The sequence below is a fragment of the Siphateles boraxobius genome, unplaced genomic scaffold (genome assembly GCF_051911475.1).
Source record: "Siphateles boraxobius isolate OS27281-9 unplaced genomic scaffold, OSU_SipBor_1 86, whole genome shotgun sequence".
NCBI lineage: Eukaryota > Metazoa > Chordata > Actinopteri > Cypriniformes > Leuciscidae > Siphateles > Siphateles boraxobius.
In genome coordinates, this window is record NW_027509215.1 from 6,756,458 (window position 1) to 6,774,294 (window position 17,837).

The 17,837-nt window shown below is 39.3% G+C and overlaps 1 long non-coding RNA gene across 1 annotated transcript; it reads left to right on the top strand.

The window, feature by feature from the left end:
* Positions 1-5,983: 5,983 nt before the first annotated feature.
* LOC143731476 (uncharacterized) lies at positions 5,984-17,497 on the top strand. Its single transcript, XR_013200764.1, has 4 exons — positions 5,984-6,085; positions 13,497-13,596; positions 17,041-17,081; positions 17,459-17,497. It is a non-coding gene; the product is annotated as an uncharacterized LOC143731476 (long non-coding RNA).
* The last annotated feature ends 340 nt before the right edge of the window (positions 17,498-17,837 follow it).

A 17,837-nucleotide genomic window follows, 5' to 3' on the forward strand; every position in this document is an offset into this window, starting at 1 on the left:
GGCCACCTGGCTAAAGTTCTATATAAACTTACGGTAGAAGTTAGCGAACCCTAAAAAACGTTGGAGCGCAATATGAGAGTCGGGTGTGGGCCAATCGGTGACCGTGCGAACTTTAGCCGGGTCCATACTGATGCCCTGTGCCGAGATGACGGAGCCGAGAAATGTAACAGACTGAGCATGAAACGTGCATTTCTCGGCTTTGACGAACAATTTGTTCTGTAAAAGTCGTTGGAGGACTCGACGTACATGCTGCAAATGAACCTGTAAAGATGGAGAGAAAAACAAAATGTCATCAAGGTAGACGAAGACAAAAACGTTTAGCATGTCTCGTAGAACGTCATTGACCAAAGCTTGAAATACGGCGGGAGCGTTGACCTGGCCGAACGGTAAAACCCGGTATTCAAAGTGGCCCAGCGGAGTATTAAAAGCGGTCTTCAATTCATCACCCTCCTTTATGCGGACTAAGTGATACGCGTTGCGAAGATCCAGTTTTGTGAAGAAGTTAGCTCCCTACAAGATTTCAAAAGCTGATGACATAAGTGGCAAGGGGTAGCGGTTCTTGACAGTTATGTCATTCAAGCCTCTGTAATCGATGCAGGGACGTAACGAGCCGTCTTTCTTCTTCACAAAAAAGAAACCTGCACCGGCCGGAGAGGAAGAGGGAACTATGGTACCAGCGTCTAAGGATTCAGAGAGATACTTCTCTAAAGCCTGACGCTCCGGGACGGAGAGAGAATAAAGCCTTCCCCGGGGAAGAGTGGTTCCGGGAAGAAGCTCAATGCTGCAGTCATACGGGCGATGAGGAGGAAGGGATGCCGCCCGGGATCGACTGAAAACTGTTCGCAAATCGTGATACTCATCGGGAACTCCTGACAAATCACCTGGCTCCTCCTGAAAAACAGAGACAGAAGACACAGGAAACACAGCAGACACCAAACACTTAGCATGACACGAGAGATTCCATGACAAGATAGTGTTCTTGGACCAGTTAATCTGAGGGTTATGTTCTACCAGCCATGGATGACCTAGCACCACAGGTATATCAGGGGAATGAAACACCAGACATTACCGGACACGGTGAGACTCAAGAGGGCAGTAGAGCGGTGCACCCTGGCGAGAACCCGTCTATCCAAGGTGAAAATAGTGGTGGGATCCTGAAGATCAATAAGGGGAACGCCATGCTTAAGAGCCCAGGCCTCATCCACAAAATTTCCCTCTGAACCAGAGTCAATAAGAGCCTGACAGTCAATAGAAGAGTCGGACCGGTGGAGATGAACAGAAAAAATTGTCTGTGAAGGCGGCGGAGGGCATAGAGAAGATGCGCTCACCAGTAACCCTCGCTTTACTGGGGAGCTTTGTCTTTTAAAGGACAGGAAGTGCCGAAATGGTTGTTAGCGCCGCAATAAAGACACAGACGGTTTATAATTCGACGCTGGCGTTCTGAAGCAGAGATCCGGACACCACCCAGCTGCATGGGTTCCTGGTCTGCCGCAGGTGCAGTAGAAGAGGAGCAGATAGATGAAGAGAGAGAAGGCGGGGCCGCTGGATGTGCTCGTCGACGCAACTCAAAACGGTCCTCCACACGTAGAGCCAACTCAATGAGGGGGTTGAGGGAAGATGGTATTTCACGAGCCAGAACCTCATCCCTGATCTCTGCGTTTAATCCTTCGACAAAGTGCGCTACCAACGCGGGCTCATTCCAGCCACAAGAGGTAGAGAGCGTGCGAAATTCCACCGAGAAGTCGGCGACAGAGCGTCTTCCCTGACGCAGAGAGGACAACTGACGAGAGGCCTCCGATCCCCGGACTGAACGGTCGAACACTCGTAACATCTCGTCCTTAAAAAGGAAATAGCTGTTGAGGCAGATGGCATCGGAATTCCAGACCGCTGTTCCCCACTCACGAGCCCGTCCCTTGAGAAGTGAGATGATGTAGGCTATGCGAGTCCGTTGTCCCGAATAAGTGTGTGGCTTAAGCGAAAACACAACTTCACATTGGGTTAGAAAAGACATGCACTCGGTAGGCTCACCCGCATAGCAGGGGGGATTATTCCCCCGTGGCTCGGAAGCGGAGGAATCAGAGGACCGCACAGGGTCTGTTCGAAGAAGATGAAACTGCCCAGACAAGTCAGACATCTGGGAAGCCAGCATCTCAACAGCCTGACGAGCGGCGGCGAGTTCCCTTCGTGTCTCCCCAGCATGGCTCCCTGGATCTCAAGCACGTTCCGAAAGGGTTGCTCATCAGCTGGATTCATGTTGGTCGGATTATTCTGTCACGAGGACTGCTGCGTGAGGAAACTTCAGGAGACGAAAAGCAGGTTAACAGTCTTTAATGGAAACTAGGCAGAGCCGCAACGGCCGATCAACAGAAATAGTCTCAAAATATTCTTGAAGGAACAGAGGAAGGCACGCAGCAGGTCTCATGGACTGCTGAAGGGTGAGCAGAGTAGAGCTGGAGAAGCACAGATCCCTCACACCTCTTCAGGACTCAACACAGGTAACCTCTGATCTGGTAAAGTTGCAGGTTGATAACAGACAACTGGACTAGACGGGACAAAACAGATAACAACAGTTCAACAGCGGTAACAAACGTGACGGTCAACAATAATCCGACAAACTAGAGTGAAACACGAGAGACTAGAAATAGAGAGTAGCTAATGATAGAGGATAGAGAACAGGTGTGATAATGAGAGGATGAGATTCAGCTGGGGGAGATAAGAGGTAAATGAAGAGTGAGAGCGAACAAGAGGGAACAGATACAGAGAATGACCAGAAGAGGGAGACAGAGACCAATAAAACATGAGAAGAGAACCAGGTTCATGACAGTCTGTCGTCAAGATGGCGGCGCAAAGCTACAGTGACGTCATGTGAACCGAACGAAATATCGATGGGTGCACTCATACATTACTTATGAATGTATATGGTGGAATAAGGCGGAATAAGTCCCGCCTTCTAAATAAAAGAGACAATCTCCAATTGTTACCGCAGGTTGTTTTTTAAGTCCTCGGATTTAAGTGACCAAATATGTAAATATGGCCGCTGAATGAACAGACTTTACTTGCAAGGGACAACCTGGTAACTACACAGTAACGCACTAAAACTGCTCAGAACAGAACTGGCGTATAACAAGCCTAGGAATTATGAATGTATATAAAAAATCTATTTGTTATATTGTTGCAATAAAAGTATTGATTCATATCATTTATTTGGTTGCACTTGAAGAGATTTAACACATAAAATATTCTATAACAGAGAGAGACCATGAGTCTTCATGCCCAAAGACAAAGCGATAAATTCGATTTGCTTGCATGCAGAGGTTGTGGCCCACTGCGTGTACTGCCGTGTAGCAGGTTATTCTGACACATGGCCATGACAGTACACATGATATCATTCGTCACTTCACAGATGAGATGTTCTCACAGGCCAGAAGGACTTGATTTAGGTGGAATTTTAATCAGGTCATGCGTAGGCTGGTGTACTTACATGCGGATCCTTCAGACGGCCGTGATTACGACCATCACTGAGGTTTTTTTTCCAAGCACAGAATAAATGGCTCTGTAATTACAATATATCGCTGCAGGCACTGGGACGGACATGCTCTCCAGCTCAGGTTTCCATGGATACTCTGTCTGTTCTGGAACCTTTCTAATGCGAGTCATTGACTTCCATTAGACAGCCGAGCATCAGCCAACGGGGGCATGCTTTAACAGAGACAAAAAAATACCTGTCTGCCTTCTTGTTACGTACACAACTGCGCATCCAAATATACATTACCACATTTAATTTAGTGCCAATCATGAAGCCAATCTTGATCAACAGCCTTCATTGAACATCTAAATGAATTAAATTCTTTAAAGGAAGTAGAACACTTCCACAGAGATCATTGCTTGATACATAGTACTGTGCAATAGTCTTAGGCACGTTAGGATTTCCACCCCAAAAAAAGGTTTTAAGGAAGTTATTTACATATTTTGCCTGTCCCTTTTTCAACAGTGGACAGGCACTGCTTAAACAAAAAAGTTTTAAAGAAGGCTTTTTAGAAATCCGTATTTCAAAAAAGTCTTTGTTAAAACTTTATAGGCCATGAACCAAGCCAAGCTTTTTGATTTGAAGCAAAAAAGCATTTGAAAATCAGGCAAAAATACAAGGGTTCAAGACTGTGTACTTGGCTTTAGTGATAAAAAAAAAAAACCTACAATCCCATGAAGCTTTGCGAACACCATAATCGAATTAGAAATGGAGAAATATAAAAACTATGCATTTAAAAATGTTGATTTATATACTGTATATATAAACAAAATATTTTAAGTTTATTGCAAAATATGCATACATCTTAAAAATATATTTAGATTATTAAAAAATATGTTGAGAGCGTATAGGGAGACCGACTCTATTACATACTCTTTGCAGTGTTTCATGGAATTGGGGGGAGCTAAAGAGATCTTTTGGCGATGGATTCGACTCTCTGATTGGTGGAATCTTCTGGACAGCATTCATGGGTAGTGTAGTTTTTCACCAAAAAAAAACTTTTGCAAGAGATAGTTTTTTTTTTTTTGTATTCACTCGCAAAAGCTTTGCTTTCCCCTGAGAAACTTTGCGTTTGCATTAATTTAGATAATGTATGACTGCTACATTTTATAGGCTACTTTTTTTGTTAAAGGGGAACTCGGCAACTCTAGCTATTTCTTCGCTGATTTTCACTTTTGTTGTCGCATGTTTTCTCAATGAGCTCCCCCTACAGCTGTGGGGCGTACATTTCACAACAATGTCGTAAAAAAAAACTCACTTGCTCACTACCGCTGCTCATGTGCATTTGTTATTATCGGAGCCGGCCAACTTTATCGTGTGGATCTATGTCTACCGAGGTGGGTAATACATCATACACATTGAGGGCGGCGTGTGTGTTTATGTCGAATTGCTGTAAAGCCGTTTGTGTTTCTCGCTCGTTCCCGCTCCTCACGAGACTTCCTATTTCCAACTTACCGGGACGTTAGTCCCCATGTTGCAAGGTTGGTTTTTCGCCTGGGAATGCTGGGGGGAGCGGGGAAAGTCACCATTCTCACCAGAACAAGTTATTAAACCATCCAAATGATTTCTAAACGGTTTTATTAAGTTGACATAGTTGCCGAACGCCCCTTTAAGAAACTTTTGCATTGAGTTTGGCTTCCTAATGTGTCCCATTTTTGTTGTGTCCCTTTGAGCCATGGGTGCTAACAGCAGTGATCACATAAGTTGCAAAAATGTTATTCTATAGTATGTTCCAGTGAATGATTAATTGATATGCATGATATATTTTTCCCTGTCTGCTGCAAGAGTTAAGAGTCACATGACATTTACAGCTCAAATGACTGACTTGCATGTTTCTGTAACTGAATTCCCATGAAGCAAAGAGAGAAGCATCCAGCCAGTTCGTATAATTCTGAATGTGCCACCCAAGCATCAACCTTTGAGATGAATGAGAATTCTAACAAATTGTTCTTTCCATGTATATTGGATTTACTTGAATTATGCACATAAAAAGGTCATGTAATACCAAAATCGCATCTACTGTATGAAATGCTGCATATTACATACTGCTTCACGTACTATTTTTAATGGTATTTTATTTATTTTTTTACCAGTATGTAGTGCTTCCATTCTGAACATTTTAATGAGTCTAACTTTGACATCTCGCCTCTGCACTCCTACGTTCAGTTAGTGGAACAGGTGCATCACTCCCCACCTGCTCTCAGTAGAGTTAAAATGTCTAATTGAGAAATTACAGTAGACATTAACCCTGATAATTACTGGGATTTAAACCTTGCGAATGGGGCACACATTATAATCATTTAATTTGTCTGACATACTGACTTAAAAGGAAAGCCATTTTACTTTCTCTGAACACTGTCGCCAGTTTTAATATGCTTTGCATCAGATATCGCATGCTGCTGTTTGATATTGCATGACTTTGTGTTACATTGTCAATACAGGTTCTTACAAAGTGGCTGCACTTTCTCAAAGGGTTTCCTTCTCGATCTGTGCTGAAGACTGGAGAAGAAAAGTGGTTGGATCTCACAGTCCTGATTGAAACAAAAGTGGCTTAAATTGGTAAGTAGTCAGTTTTAACTGATGCACAGAAATCAGAATGTTTCAAAGCAGACTCACAGTAATAAACAGGAAAATAACAGAATCAATTACGCAAACTTTATCAAATATGAGACAAATTCAAATTCTGCTGTTAAGCAGCTGTAGAGAAGACAATATTGTCATTATTCAGATCAGTGTTGGTTCAGTTCAATTCAATATCTGTCAAGTTCATCAATTTTGAAGCCCAATTTAGTTATAAGAAGCTCTACAGAAGACAACAGACTCTTCATTCAGCTCAAGTCAGTTCAGTGTTGATTCAATTCGGTTCAATGAAAATGTCTATATTACAAAATTAATCAATTCTCGAACAAATTCGATTCAGCATAGAGCAGCTCGACAGAAGGCAATAGTATCATCATCCACATCAATTCAGTTCAAGTTTTGTTCTCATCCGATATTGTGAGTGCAGTCAAATCAATAATATCTTTGAATATTAAGGCAGTGTCCGAAATCACCCCCTATACCCATAAATAGGCCACTATTATACAGCCATTTGTAGTGGTGTCCGAAACCATAGTAGACATTTATCGAGTACACTTATTCAATCCCATAATGCACCCCTTCAATCCCATAATGCACCCCGATAAAAAGTATTCAAACGATATTCACTTGTTATTGGGAGATGAGAGGGTCCGTGGCTCTGCCATTGGAGTAAGTGTAACGGCTAACTTCAATCACGTGTGCCTTGATAACCAATCACATTACAGCCGTGATGTCATTGAATTTCGTTCAGAGTTGTGCGACAGTCAATTACTGTTTGTGGATAAGCATAGAAATGAATGATAAGTGCCATAAACTGAATCTGTCGCGCAATTGTACCTGACTTCTCTTTTAAAACAGCATTTTTTTTTTGGTGTAAACTTTAAAAATAGATTGATCCAAAACTAATGTTTAATTGCAAACATGTTGAAGATTAGCCGATGGTCTGTTGATTCATTAAATAAGCCTTTTTCCCACAAAAGCAGTTTATTCAGTGTAGTGAATCAATTGAAATACATAAATAAATAAAAAAAACCTCTGGTCTCCTTCTCTGCGTACCGTAGTGTTAGTTAGCTAGCGTTACACTCTTCCAATGGCTTTGGCTCAACAGCTAGAGAATTCCCATGATGCACTGTGAGAGTTCCTTGCCAAATGAAGACATTCATCCATTTTCCAAACCGCTGGTCCAATGTGGCTACAGCGTAATATCATACAGGAATAGATTCCTTTTTTCTTGATTATTAAATTGTTTAATTAAAGCAGCACTATGCAGTTTTTTTAGCTTAACTGAACAGCTTCAGAGTTATTGGAATGGTTATATGACTCTTTTCAGGTTGAATGGTGGTCGTCTCGCCCCCCTCTGGTGCCTATGAGTGGAAAAACCGCACTTGTAACTTTGGGCCGGCGGACCTCAGCGTCAGGAAGTATCGCAAGAGTCCTACTCGCTCAGGCTTTCACTGTTAAAGTTGATTCCTGCGATTTTCATGAGAACAGTTGTCAATATCTCACATAATTATCAGGACATAAATAAGCCTACACGTTGTCAATAGTGTAAATGAGCGCAATTTGCAAACTATTATGATAAATTGCAATAATCATGTCTAACAACATCATAATAACGGACATTGTTATGAAATAATGCGACGTACATGATGTAACTTTATTGATGTCATCTGGCATTTAGGCTCAGGTTAGCCTAACGCGGTAGGCTACTTTATTATTATAAAGTGGAGAGGCCGAGTGCAGATCATAGACTGTCACGCTCTGCGTGAGTTGTATTTACAACTGTAACGTTACATACAAGTACTCTACAGCGACTCTAGGGGTCGCTGTTTGACAAAAACGGAATTCCTGCATAGTGCTGCTTTAAGGTTTATACGTGCTAGTTTCTATGACAGAGTTCAAGATAAATGGTTTAATCTCACTGTTGGAGCTGCCAGTTTGCTTTCAAATGATTATCAAACCGCAAGAACAAACTATGCAAAAGCGGCAGCCCCTCCTGCACACTCAGTGTCCGAATTCACTCACTCGTTTTCATTCACTCCCTCAAGTGGACTGTATTTGTGGAATAAGGGAAAAGTGAATGGGGGTGGTTTCGGAATTGTAATTGTGATGCTTGCTGTAGGACTTTTTATCGAAGAATAGATTGTCTGTAAAGCCACTGCTGGGATTCGGCTGGGAATCTAACAGGACCAAGAGTGCATGTTCTCACGCAGACAGGTGTGTTTTGGATGAAGGGTCATTGAATCTCTTCACACTTTTCCGGAGTGAAGGGTCCTTACACAGATCTCACCCTCCCGCTGATCTCTGCCAGACAGCATTACTGTATGTCTGAATCTGACCGCTGAGGACAAAAGAGTTTATACAGTGGAACAGACGAACTCTCAGCGGAGAGAACAGCGTGTCCTCTTTCCGTTGATTTTCAGTGATAGCTCATTTTTTTGTTTGACATGTCACTCACAGCTCTGTGAACATTATGTATCATGTTTAACAGCTGCAGAGCTCTTTTTGAACTTTCTCTTTTGGGTGCTTTCACGGTTACTGTTGCTTTGTTCTCTGGTTATTTTGGGTCATGTCTGTTAATGTGACGTGCAACATCTTGAGCCCCTTTCACACAGAGATTCCGGAAAATACACGGATAAAGTGACCTGGGATTTGACCCGGTTTCTTTTGACTTTGGTTCATTCACACTGCCAGTGATGTTCTGGAAATAGACTGTGCGTTCACACAAAACCTGTTAAGACACGTGACATCGATGTGACGTTATTGTCTCAGCAGCATCTATAGTTTGCTTATGAGCTGCGATTTCTTTCTCTCTCTCTCTGCATTACGTACCGTTTCATGCTGGCGAACGATCCCAGCTTCAGCGCCATCATTACGACAACGGCATTGATTACGGCTTTTGTTCACACAGCGCACGTTCCGGAACTGAACACGGCAATGTTACTAGGTCCCTAACCCGGCATCGACCCCGGCATCAATCCCGGGTCGTGTTTGGTTTATACAGAAGGTGTTCTGGCAATTTCCCGGGATCAACGCCCTGTGTGAAAGGGGCTTAACACTCCTAGAAGAAAAGGTTATACGCAAGGAACTATGTTCTTATGCAATCATTTCAAATAAGCCCCTTTCACATAAAAATTCCGGAAAATACACGGAAAAAGTGACCCGTGATTTGACCCGGGTTCGTTTGATTTTGGTTAATTCACACTGCCAGTGATTTTCCGGAATCAGAGAGTGCGTTCACAAACAACCCGTAAAAATCCTGTGAAGACACGTGACATCGATGTGACATGTAATGTCTCAGCAGCGTCTATAGTTTGCTTATGAGCTGCAATTTCTCTCTGGAGAAACCACGTTTGTGCATTTTTTTCTCTGATTCGATCATAAACTAGCGCATTACATACCGTTTCACTAACCTGCTTTCACTTCACTTCAGCGTCATCAATCCCAGAATCAATCCCGGGTCGTGTTTGCGTTCACACAGAAGGTGTTCCGGCAATTTCCCGGGATCAACGCGCTGTGTGAAAGGGGCTATATTGAATTTCTTTGGCATATAGAACCCAATTGAACCTCTGTTATGGTGGCAAGTTTGCACAGGCAAGAAACACATCATTAAATGTAAAAATCTAGTTTGTTTCTCTCATTTGAAGATGGCATGCAATGTTTAGTTACAACCTTTATTTTTCTGTAAAATAGATATGATTCGTTTTAAAGAGTTGTATTGCTTGCTTCATGAACAATCAAGAACAATCCACATTCAAATTATGAAGCAGAAAATGGCAAAAAGTATTTTAAAAAGTAAAATGAATTATTTATTTATGTGCTCTGTCCACATATTATAATTAAATAATATTAAAAGACAAATTAATATTAAATCCTAAAAGATAAAATAAATAACATTTAAATAAGTAATTGTTCAAATAAAAGATATCAACAGAGCTAAGGTCTCATGAATTTATTTCTTAAATGTATTTGTATTTTTTATTTTATATGATTAATAAATAATTCAAATTTTATATTTTGACAATAAATTCTGTATATGTAACATGCAATTTGTAAAAAGAAATTTAAAGTGTTTCTTTATTAACTATAATATTCTGCTCGGATATTATAATTATAAAAGTAATTATAAAATGAAATATTTAAAAGATGAACAGTTTAAAGGTATTTCTTAACTATAGCCTAATATTCTGCTTGCATATTATAATTATAAAACATGTGTGTGTGTGTGTATAGTGTATATATATATATATATATATATATAATTTTTTTATCATGCACATAATAGCTATTCTACATATGTGTATGAGTTTTTATCATAGTCGATCATGAAGTCAAGAAGTGTCTGTGCTGGAGGGGTTAGTTCTGATCTGCATGAAGCTCTTTGGGGTTTTATCTGATGAATAGAGGATCTGGTCATAGTTACCATGGAAATTGTAACCATGAGACCTTTGTGATCTGTTGCTGAGACACAGAGGGCAGGTAAAACTTATTTCAGTCAAATGATGGCCGAAAAACAGTGAAGTGTTGACAGCTGGATGTGAAAACCCACATGAATCCATATTACGGCTTCTTGTTCCTTCCTCGCCTGCACACTCGACACAGAAGGTTTTTATCTGAAATGACAAATATCTGAGTTTGATTACAATATTCGCTGACAGAATGAGGCTGTGATGCTTGTGTGTTTGTAATTACTGTGATGTTTCTAACTACAAACACACATGATCCTAGATGCAGGAAATGATCTTGCTGATTGAAAAAGGGTACAGTAATAGTAGCATTTACTTTTTTCAAAGACTAATGTCCATATTGTACTTCCCCTGTGCTATAAGCCATCTGAAGTCATACAATAGCGAACAGAGACATCAGGTTATTTAAGTGATTTAAAACTGGCCATGAAACGTGAGAACCACTGGCATTTACTGTTACACCCGTCTAGGGAAAAGAGTCTAGGGACTCTGGAATGCAGTGAATTTGGAACAACAATGATGAATTTACTGTCTTAAATTGAGACTCTAGATTCAAGACCGGGCCAAAAATAACAATCAAAACTTTATTTTCTTAAAACCTCTTTCCTAATCTCTAAACAAAAAATAAATTAAACATTAATTCCCTAACCAAAACAGAGATCAAACTGTTTAGTTTCAATCAGACTCTTTCCTAAATCCTCAATTTACACTATACACTATTTACAAATCTATTTACAAAGCCAAACAAATTTGAAAGGGCAATCCAAACCCAGTATCAGAAAACAGGCAAAGGGGACAATAAAACCAACACAGATCCTCAGGTGCAAGCAGTTTTCAACTCTCTAACACACATTCAAACTCTCCTAACACACACAAACTCTGCACTATATACTCTCGGTTCATTCCTAGACAGACTTGGGATGTGTCCGAAATCGCATACTCTCTTAAATAGGTACTTTTTTGAATATAATTATTGACCACTAAAAAAGTATGTTCTGTATAGTATGCATGTGTGTAGTATGAATGTAATCCGGATGTACTGCATTCACCATGTTGCCATTATCATGTGACCTACCAGCTTTAGTTGTGTCACGTCACTGCCATTCATAAATCCTCTCCTGTGGCCTCATGGGATAGTAAAGTGTCCATCATATTACACTTAGGAATCTCTACAGAAGTAGTAGGTCATCTCGGTACTTTTTGCCTACTTTTTTATGAGTAGTATATTCGGACATACAGTACTTTTGTCACATTTGTTTTTTGTCTTCTATATAGGGAAGTATCTAGTTTCTGATGTAGCCTTACACTCACAAAACAACAGAAATATAACAAAACAAACCATAGGGTAAAAGTCACTTATATAAAAACAAGTGTAATGCACTTTTGACTCTCAAGGTGTGATAGTGCAGAAACACGGATGAGATTTGAAAACTATGGTGACCTGGAGGATTTTCAGCTTTAAAAGACTTAATAAATAGTGCATATAAAGTATTATGAACAAATTTTATGGTTCTGCAAAACCACATTTCTTCTTTATTGTCATGATAAGAAAATTAAGATATTTGTGTGTATGTAATATATATATATTTATATGTATATATATATATATATATATATATATATATATATATATATATATATATATATAGTCTATATATATATATATGTATATGTATATATATATATATATATAGTCTATATATATGTCTATATATATAGCCTATATATAAACTGTATATATATATATATATATATATATATATATATATATATATATATATATATATATAGGGGTGTAACAATATATCGTGCCACAATATATCGCAATACAAAAATGCAACAATACGTATCGTGGATAGTGACAATATGTATCGTGGATAGTCCCCCCAAAATAAAAATTACTGTGTGAGAAAAAATTCAAGTTTTATATAATGTTGATTATAATGTATAATAATGCAATGGGGGAATATTTGTGGGTCCTGATAATGCCAAATGTCTAATGTTACCAGTAAAAAGTGGCCGACATTATTTTAAATATATCTAGTCAGTGAAAGCGTGCAAGCATATTCATCTACAATAACTCATGAATATTGTTATTCTGGTGTCACCATTGTCCTTGGGTTACAAGCACCAAGTCCAAGCCTATTCATTTAAACCCACAATGTAATATCAAATTTAGCATTTTAATCAACAGTACATTTTTTTTAACCTTTTACCATATGTCTTCAAAATCGCAATAATATCGTATCGTGAGTTCAGTATCGTGATATGTATCGAATCGTGACATGAGGGTATCGTTACACCCCTAATATATATATATATATATATATATATATATATATATATATATATATATATATATATATATATATATATATATAACGTTTTTATTCAGCAAGGACATTAAATTCAACAAATGTGTCATAAATTTATAATATTACAAATATACAAAGAATTTCTGTTTAAATAGAAGTGCTGTTCTTTTGAATTTCTGTTCATAAATGAATACTATTTTTTTTTTATCATGGTCTCTACAAAAATACGAATCACTGTTTTCAACATTGATAATAATCAGAAATGTTTCTTGAGCAGCAAATCAGCATATTACTGAAGGATCATGTGACACTGAAGACTGGAGTAATGATGCTGAGTAAATTCAAATATACAAAAGTTATTTAATTTGTAATATTGTTCACAATATTACTGTTTTTTTAACTAAATAAATGCAGCCATTGTGAGCAGAAGAAATATTTTTTTTAGAATGAATTTGTCACAACAGTGAAATACTACATTGAACTGCAAAATAGTGTTAAAAAGTAAAATGGCGAGCAGTTGTAGCACCTAAACCAGTTTAAAGATATAAACTTCACCTTGATTTAAATCATTTTTAACATGAAATCAGTGATATTGTTCTATTATTTCAGCTGCATGGATCCAGTTTGCAGGACTCCAGGGAAATGTGGGATTAAACGGATGGAGACCTGAGGTGGCAGTCGGGTCATATCCTGGAAGGAGCTTGTCATGGTATTGTACATAAATAATGCATAATATCTCAGAAGACAATCTGTGCAGGGCTACATGCTTTTTTGCTGCTGTCAGACTGTAGACAGACTATTTCCAACTTTATCTGAATAGTGACACTTTATCTGAGTGCGTTGCATCGTCAATGTCTTTTCCAATTTAGCAATTTTCTCTCTCTCTGTCTCTCTCTCTCTCTCTCTCTCTCTCTCACTCTCTCACTCTCTCTCTCTCTCTCTCTCTCTCTCTCTCTCTCTCTCTCACTCTCTCTCTCTCTCTCTCTCTCTCTCTCTCTCTCTCTCTCTCTCACCTCCCCCTCAATCTCTCTCTCATACTAAGAATCCTCAGGAAATGACAGGGTACACACGCAGAACGCCCACTTGACTCCAAACTCTTCCCGGCAACACTGTACATCACACTGTTTTTTTGGACAGTGTTTCTCACAATCATCACCATAAAACGGTCGCGCTTATCATGTGACTTGTGCGTTTGAGTGCAGCGTAACCATGACAACCTCAAGACATGCTACATGGTTTAATCAATGCTTTTATCAGTTCCGATATCAGGTGGTGAACGTGAAATATCTGAGGAAAAATGTGATGATTGTGAAATGAAGCAGAGTGCTTAAAGTAACACTATGTAGTTTTTCAAGCTTCATAATATATTTCCAAGACCCAGAGGAAAAGTTCCTTGGTGTTGCTTTAAACTCAATTTAAACCATGATAAAATCAATGGATGCACAGCCTTTTTTCCCATTTATAACAGGAAAGCCACAGCAAAATAGTATACACTGTTGTTGAAAAGCTCTGGGGTCAATAAGAACTTTTTTTTTAAAGACATTAATACTTCTATTCAGCAAGGATGCATTCAATTGATCAAATAATGACATTAATGACATTTATAATGTTGCAAAAGTCTAACGTCTTTAAGGTAAAAATGTCTATTTATTCTAAATAAATGCTGTTCTTTTGAACTCACTATTCATCAAAGAATCCTGAATAAAATGTTTTCACAAAAACATGAAGCAGCACAACTGTTTTCTGTATTGAGTAATGATGCTCAAATTCAGCTTTTTATCACTGGAATAAATTATAATTTTAAAATATTTTCATATAGAAAACAGTTAGATTAAATTGTAATATTATTTCACAATAATAATGTAATTTTTATCATATAAATGCGGAAGAGACTCCTTTCAAAAACATAAAACAAAAAAAATCCTTTTGAATGGTATACATCAGGCTGCTCCATTCCTCCTCTTCATTGTTTTGCATGTGTATGTTATCACGTCACACTCTGCAAGTGATAAACACAGCATTCATTTAGAACTATTAACTTTTCATTGGCCATCAACCATAGTGAAATCCTCCAAGAGGTAAATAACATTGAAACTCATATTTGTTGTGAGAATGGATTCAATTACTCCCATATGAATTCAGGCCTTTGATGAACATGAACCCAAAGCCACATGTGACTAAAACTTGGATCCAGACGGTAAGCTGGAAATCTTACCATTTCTGTGGAACTCTGCCAGACCACATTCGTCATGGGAGATCACCAGCAGCGGCTTTATTTTTTGTGCTATTTTGTAAATAGTTGTTCACATGAGAACGTCTCGGTTACGTATTTAACCCTCGTTCCCTGAAGGAGGGAATGGAGACGTAGTCGACGTGTCGACTGATTGGGATCACTCTTGGGGAACCTGTCATCTTCGAGTAGATCTTCGAGGAAACCATTGCGTCTACGGCTGCTATATGCCCCAGAAGCCTCTGAAAAGGTTTCAGTGGGACCCTTTCTTACTTCTAAATAGTACCGACCAGACACGTTACTGCTTTAAGGAGAGTCCAGCTCCTTCCCGGAAAAAGAGATCTTCAGCCCGTGGGCGAGTTTACTCTTTTCCCAGTTGACCTGAAGACCCAACTAGCTATGTAGCACTCGAAGGGTAGGATTTGTACTTGTGGACATGGTATTAATAAATATATGAGATATAACTAGAGAGTGCATTTTTTTTATCTTTATAGGATTTGTACTAAGATTTCGAACCCTGAAACACAAAACCACAGGATGGCCTGCGTTGCGGAGGATAGAGAGCTGAAGTACGCGTCCTTCAGGTCGAACGCTGCAGACCAATCTCGGGGACGGAGCATTCGAAAATACATCTCTGCGTTAGCAACTTGAACGGAGACTTGAAGAGGGCCCGAATCAAGAGTCGCAGGTCCGAGATTGGCCATAAACCACCACCTTTCTTGGGTACAACGAAGTACGAGCTATAGAAGCTGGTCTTCATATCGGCTGAAGGAACTGGTTCAATCGCATTCTTCGCCAGTAGGAGTGCGATGTCCGCGCGCATGACAGGGCACATTCGCTCAACACCGAAGTGTTGCAAACAACGCTGAACTTTTTTAAACACGTGCTGAACTTTTTTAAATACGTGAAGAGGGGAAATACCGTCAGAGGGGGCCAGGGAACGACCGCATCCAGAAACACTAAACAGTGAACTGAAACAGTGAAGCACTCACTTCTTTGTCCTTTAACCAAGCGTCAACAAACACACAGAAATGATTAAAACAGCGGTTGAGAGCTCAGAAGTTCGCGATCACTGCTGGACTCACGCTCAACCAGCACTGGGAGAGTCTTCCAGAAGAAGACCGACACACTCGCTCGTTGAAAACTTCAACACTCTTCAGAGACATCGACACCGATCGGCTCCGAAGCGAAAGACAACTGGTGCGTGCATCCACTTCCGTATTTGTACCCATGCCGCGGGGCGGAGTGTGAGATGCAGATCTCGCACGCCAATGTGCATTGGCTCGTTTTAACAGTACTCGAAGATGACAGGCTCCCTAAGCGTGATCCCAATCAGTCGACTACATCGAACGTGAGCGACTGAAAGGGAACAACTAATAACATGTCTGATGTTTTTGAGGTGCAGTATTTTCTAGGGACCATGCATTTTCTAAAAAAAATTACATCAAAAGACAATGTGTGAATTTTGCTGTATTGAATTGTATGGTAAAGTCTTTATTTAGTTTTGGAGTCTCTCATAGAGTCTCATAATCATCTCAGCTGGATGCCAAATGCTCTTCCCACACAAAACATCTTGCTTCACCCCCTTTTTTTGACAGGAGTATTTTCTTCTTGAAAGACTGGACATGTGCGGCATGCACATAATGTTCCAAAGAAAAAATAAAACTGCATTTGCAATCCATTTTACTGAAGTAATGGGACATTTCCGAGTGAAACAAGATAAATCGAGGCACAAACGTAGAGCTGGACTTATTCACATCGACATGATTGTATGGTGAAAAATGTCGATAGTTTGATAGGGATAGTTTGAGGGGTTGAAAAATAAGAGGAATTGGTGATCATCAGCCAAACATACTCACATTGGACCCAGTTGACTTTCAACAGTAAAACATTTTTCAAAATATCTTCTTTTTTGTTCCACAGAGGAAAGACAGTCAAACACATTCGATTGGAATGACACGAGTGTGAGTAAATGACAGAAATTAAATTTTTGGGTGAACTATCCTTTTAAGTGTCTGATTATTATTTTATTACCTATATATATATATATAAAAGTTTGTTGTTCTTTAGAGTCACTTTTGTATTGTAATCACTCAGAAAAGCTGTTAAATATTTTAGCTCGGATGCACTACCTTTATTTGCACTCATTGGAGATCAGTTCAGATGGTCGGGTCATAGTTTGGCGTAAACAACTTGAAAGCATGGATCCATCCTTCCTTGTATCACCTCCTTAGTACCAATTGAGCATCATGAAACGCCACAGCCTGAGTATTGTGTATTGCTGACAGTGTCAAGCTCTTTATGACCAGTGTTCTCATCTTCTGATGGCTACTTCCAGCAGAATAACATGCCATGTCACCAAGCTCAAATAATCTAAAACTGTTTTTTGAACATTACAATAAACAAATCCAATAGAGTAGCTTTGGGATGTGGTGGAACGGGAGAATCACATCATAGATGTACAGCCGACAAATCTGGAGCAACTGTGTGATGCTATCATGTCTATGGACCAGAATCTCTGAGGAATATTTCCAGCACATTTTTAAATCTCTGCTACGAAGAATAGGAGACGAAGTAGCAAGATGTTACCTTATAAAGTGAGTGTGTGTGTATATATATATATATATAATTAAAATTACATATATATACTGTATAATATTTGCACACCCTGCTGACACTTTGACGTGATGTGATTTGTTCTTCAAAGCACAGAAAAGAGT